At 42.5% G+C, this 5,875-nt stretch overlaps 1 protein-coding gene across 1 annotated transcript in view; it reads left to right on the forward strand.

Moving 5' to 3' along the window:
• Positions 1 to 5,875, forward strand: part of LOC137358404 (fibronectin type III domain-containing protein 5-like) — a 265,469-nt gene that overhangs the window by 239,961 nt on the left and 19,633 nt on the right. The window lies entirely within an intron of this gene.

Here is a 5,875-nt window from a genome sequence, read left to right on the forward strand (position 1 = left end):
TGGAGCTTCAGCAGGAAAAAGAATTAAGAAAACTTGAACTTCAGAGAGAGAGTAAAAGAGGAGAGGGAATTTCAGTTAAAAGAGATGGAATTAAGACAAAAGTGTAGTCTTGAATCCAGGGAAAATTTGGGTCAGGAAGAATCTGAATTTAGATCAGGACCCAGCAAGAAGTTGTTTAAATTTATACAGGCTCTTCCTATGTTTGAGGAAAGGGACGTAGAGACATTTTTCAAATCTTTTGAAAAAAATAGCCAAATAGATGAAATGGCCGAAAGAAAGCTGGACACTGCTTATTCAGGGCAGGTTGGTCGGCAGAGCTCATGAAGCTTATGCCATGCTTTCTGAAGAGGCTTCTTCAGATTATGAGATGGCAAAAAAGGCTATTTTTACTGCATATGAGTTAGTCCCTGAATCTTACTGTCAGAAGTTTAGGAACTTACGGAGATTGGCTGGGCAGACATATTTCGAATTTGAGAGGGTGCAGCAAATGAATTTTGACCGTTGGATACGGGCAATAAAGATAGAAACCACATATAAGAACCTTTGAGAATTGATTCTCTTAGAAGAGTTTAAAAACCCCATTCCTTCAGTAGACGGAACTCATATAGATAACATAAAAGTTTTGAAAGCTAGGCAAGCAGCAGGGATTGCTGATGATTTTGTACTTATGAATAAGCCAACCTATTTTGTCCATCACCCCCATAAACCCGAGAAGAATAGAAAGTGGGAGAGTGAAAGGAAGGCAAGTAGCCGGGGACAAGAAGGAATAGCTGGAAATGCCCCAGGATCACCCCCTCAGGTCAGAAAGAAAGGTGCTGAGGGTAGAGGTGAGGTTCGCAAGCCAAATTGTTATCATTGCAACAAAACGGGTCAACTTTGTTCAGAGTGCTGGAAATTGCGAGATAAACCTTGTTTGGGTACGCAAAGTTAGTGCAGAGGAAAAGACTCTGACTGAGAGTATAGCAGACCAGGCTATAGCTTTAATGACAGCTATGAATGTGAAACTAGATATGAAAACTAAAAGGAGTGTAGAGTTTAAGAATAAAATATCCAAGAGTTATAATGAATTTTTGCCAAAGGGGAGAGTAACTCCATATCCTGTAAGTGAGGCAGGAAAACCTATCATTGTACTCAGGGACACAGGAGTAACACAAACACTCTTGCTGGGGAAAGATATAAGGTTTCCACCAGAGAGCGCCTTGAATGCTAAAGTTTTAGTAAATGTAATTGGCGGGAACTGTATACCCTTACCTTTGTATAAAGTACACCTAGAGAGTGACTTAATATTTGGGAGTTGGTATTGTCCACAGTTTGCCAATAAAGGGAATTGATCTATGCCTAGGAAATGATTTGTCTTGATCAGAAGTATCAGTTTTTCCTATAGTTACAAAGGAACCAAGTGAAATTAAGGAAACAGAGCAATTACAGGAACAAGTTCGTGGAATATTTCCTGCATGTGTAGTTACCCGAGCAATGGCGAAACAGGATCCTTTGTCGGAGGTAAAAGGGGCACCATAAATAGATAGCCAGGCATCTATTTGGTGATTTAGATAATCCAAATGAGATGTTTAACAGATCGTTTATCATTGTAGCACAGCAAGCTGATCCAGAGATATATATAATAGCACAGACGGCTCTGTCAGAAGCTGAGTTGAAAGGAGTTCCGGAAGACTATTATATGGCAAACGGGGTTTTGAGGAGGAAATGGAGATTGCCTCATTGCCTCATTGCTAACGGAGACTGGACAGTTGTTGAACAGATAGTGGTACCACCTAAATATCGACAAGGATTATTAAGGTCAGCACACGCCATTCCTTTTGCAGGACATAGGGGAATTCGGAAGACCAAATCACACATAAGCAAACATTATTACTGGCCAGATCTTACAAAGGAATGTGAAACAATTTTGTAAGACATGCCGTACCTGTCAAATGGTGGGAAAACCACAACTTACCATAAAACCAGGGAATGCAGTATTAGTGTTGTTACCATCACAGGGAGAACCATTAAAAGCATGGTTCAGTGGCCCATATAGAGTGATCAAAAGAGTGAGTAAGGTAGATTACTTGATTGACACCCCTGATTGCTGGAAGAAAAACCGGCGGTGTCACATTAATTTGCTCAAACCATATTACCGCAGGGAGGAGGATAAGCCAGTGCAGGTATGTCAGGTAATCGGGACTGTTGAGAAGGAAAAGGATAGTGAGGATGAAGCAGAAGCAGGCCTAGGAAATGCTCAGATTGAACCTCCAACTATCAGATTAGAGAATACAGAATGGCTAGGAAAATTAAACAATAAGTTTTTACACTTAGAGGCAAAACAGTGTGAAGTCCTAACCAGGGTTTTCACAATGTTTCAAAAAGTTTGTAGGGATAAGCCAGGATGTACAACCTTAGCCACATATGATGTGGGTATCGGGGGAAACATTCCTTTAAAACAACATCCTTGTCGCTTAGGTCCAGACAGGTAGGCCCAAGTGGAAGCAGAGTTACAATGCATGCTGAAGGGCAGCTTAGATGAACCTAGTCAAGACAGCTGGAATTCGCAGTCTTGATGACTAAACCTGGTGGATCAGCTCAAACTTGCATAGACTCTAGAAAAGTCACTATGGTAAAGAAGGCAGACTCCTACCCAAATTCTTATTTAAAAGACTGTATGGACTGTGGGCAATACAATGTGTCTTAAAGAGACAAATGTGTTGGAGGGATACTGTCAAATTCCTTTGACACCCAAGGGTAAAAAAAAATCAGGTTCGGTTACACCGGACAGGGTTTTCCAGTGTCAAGTGATGCCACATAGGTTAAGGGGTACTCGAGAAAATTCTCAGAATAGTGAACCCAGTAGTGGTCAGTGCTCCTAGCTGTGCAGTTCACCTGGCTGAGGTGATGGACAATAGGGACGCTTGGAAGGAAAACACAAAACAATTGGAAGACTATGCTTGTAAATTAAAAAAGGGATTAATTGGGGACAACCTTTGAAAATTTAAAGCCGAAATGTTCTGGTGGAAAGTGTTGCTGTAGTCTTAACATTTTTGAAAAGTGTATGCCTGTAAAGACAGGGCTAAATTGTGGCGAGTCGAAGAGACTTAGTAGTTGGCAGGAAAAAAGACAGAGGCGCAAGGGGAGAGCCAACTGTGCAACAGCCCCGACAAACAAATTTCTCTGCAGCACCTGTGGAAGAGCCTGTCACTCCAGAATTGGCCTTTATAGCCACTCCAGGCGCTGCTTCACAAACCACTGACCACTTCCAGGCGCATATCCATTGTCTCTCGAGATAAGGAGGCCCAAAAGAAAGAATGCCTGTAAATGCGGGGAAAAAAATGTGTTCACGTTTTTTCAATTTATATATATTTTACCCATTGTCATGAAACACATTTCGGGAATGGCGTTTCATTTTGCCGGGGGTGGAGGTGTCATGATCCTGTCTTTGTTTTTCCTCCGGAAAATATGTGGTGTGCCTTTAAGGCTGGAAAAGAGCCGTACTGCTTTAAGGCAGCAGGCTTTAAAGACTGAGTCGAAGATTGCATTCTCGTTGCCTTGGATACAGCAACTCGGACTGACTATCGAGAGATACATTTGTTACAATTCAATTTTGAACTGGCTTATAGTGCAAACAGTCTGTTCTAACAGGAGAAACAGAGAGACAGCTGTGTGTTAGCACCTGAAAGGAGAAACAGACCATTTAAACTGAAGGAAGAGAACTTAGTTTGTTTATTCATTATTCTCTCGCAAAATTCAAAAAAAAGTCAAGCCAAAACAGAGATCTCTGATAATTTCAGTTGAAGGAAGGGAAGTGAGACTGTGACAATCTTTTATCCCTCAAAAATTCTAAAGTCAGATTTTTTCCCCATTAGACAGCTGTGAGGACTTCAAGCAACCTTGGACATTTTCACCTCCGGCAGGAGTGTAAATTTGCAAGGACTCTAATTTTTCTATTTTTAAATGTTGTTTATATCTTTATATGATGCAGTCTAAAGTCGGGTCTTCTAAAGCCAGAGCTGCACAAGATCATCCTGCAAGGCCATCTGCAGTCTCCACAGTGAAAGTCAGCAGCCTTCCATCAGCCATGCTGCAGCCACTGGGGTAGCATTGCACAGGACAGGCGAAGGTACACGGAAGACAGGCACTAAAGGAATGCACAAGGATGATTAGTTGATATTTGTATGGAATATTGTTGGACCGTTTGATAAAGTTAGTTTTGAATGTTTGTTTTGTGGTGGCTTTTATTTCAGCATTGTGGCCACGGGGACGCTGAGATGGTCAGTAATAGATGGAAAGTAAGGCTGTTGAAGAATGGGGATTTGGGGTTGCCTTCACTGGTACCAAAGACGGGTAAGCCAATCACAGACAGCCCAGCCAGAAAGGGGCTGTGTTGGTTGATTTCTCCCTTCCTTCCTTCTCCTCCTCTTCCTCTTCAGCTGTTCACCATATACCTGGTAGCAAGGGCTGGGCCCTCATGTTGTGCAGGATGTATTCGATGTTGATGAATCATGAAACATGCTCTGGGGGAGTACTGCATGGCTCCTTCAGAGCAGTCCAGGCAGCGGAAGCTCAATGCTCAATGATGTTTAGTGTGGCAACATGGCTGTTCTTATGTGACTGCTGCCCACTTGTGTGTGGTTTGAGCAAGATAGTCAGCTGATAGCCCTTGTATCCCAGTAACCACTCTCTAGTTTCTTGTGGTTTAAATGTATAGTGGACTGACACAGATTATAGGCATCACGACTGCTGCCAGGACACCGGGCATTGGCGAGTCCTGAGTATGGTCTCACACCAGTTGGGCATTGAGGGAGTGGAACCCTTGCGGTTGTGGTACATCTCTGAATTGATATGCGGCGCCACAAAGTGGCATGTGTGCAGTCAATGCCTCCCTGCACCATGGGGAAGCCTGCTAACTTGGCAAAGCTGTGTGCCCGCTCCACCCGTTTCTCTTTGGAAACAGAGAATGCAATGTATTCTCTTTGCATGCAGTACATCAGTGACCTCCCTTATACAACAGTAGACGGCAAACTGCAAGATGTTGGAGTTAATAAAAACAAGAAATGCTGGTTCCAGCATTTCTTGTTCTTGTTTTTATTTCAGATTTCCAGCATCCGCAGTATTTTGCTTTTATTTAAGATGTTGGAGTTGTTGCCTGCTCCAGCCTGGAAGAAGCCAAATGTTCTTGGCCATGATCACTTTTACAACCACTGGCAATGCCATCCTTGCCCTGCTCTGAGGCTGCAGGTCTGCCTGCAACAGGTGGCAGATTTCAGTGACCACCTCCTTATTTAAACAGAGAAGGCACATACATTGTTCTTTGCAGAGGCTGAGAGAAGAGAAGTACTATCCGAAGACCCTGGGTGAATATGGCTTCCTGCTGAGAGCCCTTCTCCCTGTCCTTCTGCAGGCCAAAGGGGATCGAGTACCTTGACTTCTGAAGGTCTTCAAAGAAGCACTGCATGAGAGACTCCTTTACAAAATATCAGTGGGTATCAATGGATGTAATTTACTAACTACCTAAAGGGAAGAAAGCATAGGGCTTTTATAAAGAGAACCGAATTGTGAAGGTTAGAGGTAATGAGAGGAGTCCTCTGGGCCGATGCTGGCACCCTTCCTGTTGCTGGCATACATAAGTAAACTGGGACTAAAATCTCAATTCTAAACTTGCAAACAAAACCATGTTAAGTGGAACTATGACTCATGGGCTTTGTGTTGCTTTGTAATGGTTTTTTTTCAACATTTTCTTCTCTAAACGTCTAAAATTTGTTTAGGAGACTTAAGAATTTGCTCTCCTACCAGCCACTTAATCAAAGTGGATAATGAGCTGGCTATAAGAACAGTTAACATCACTTTATGTTTTAATTCTAATTTTATTTTTTTTCCTTGTTTTTAG

The sequence above is a fragment of the Heterodontus francisci genome, chromosome 3, assembly GCF_036365525.1.
Source record: "Heterodontus francisci isolate sHetFra1 chromosome 3, sHetFra1.hap1, whole genome shotgun sequence".
Classification (NCBI taxonomy): Eukaryota; Metazoa; Chordata; class Chondrichthyes; order Heterodontiformes; family Heterodontidae; genus Heterodontus; species Heterodontus francisci.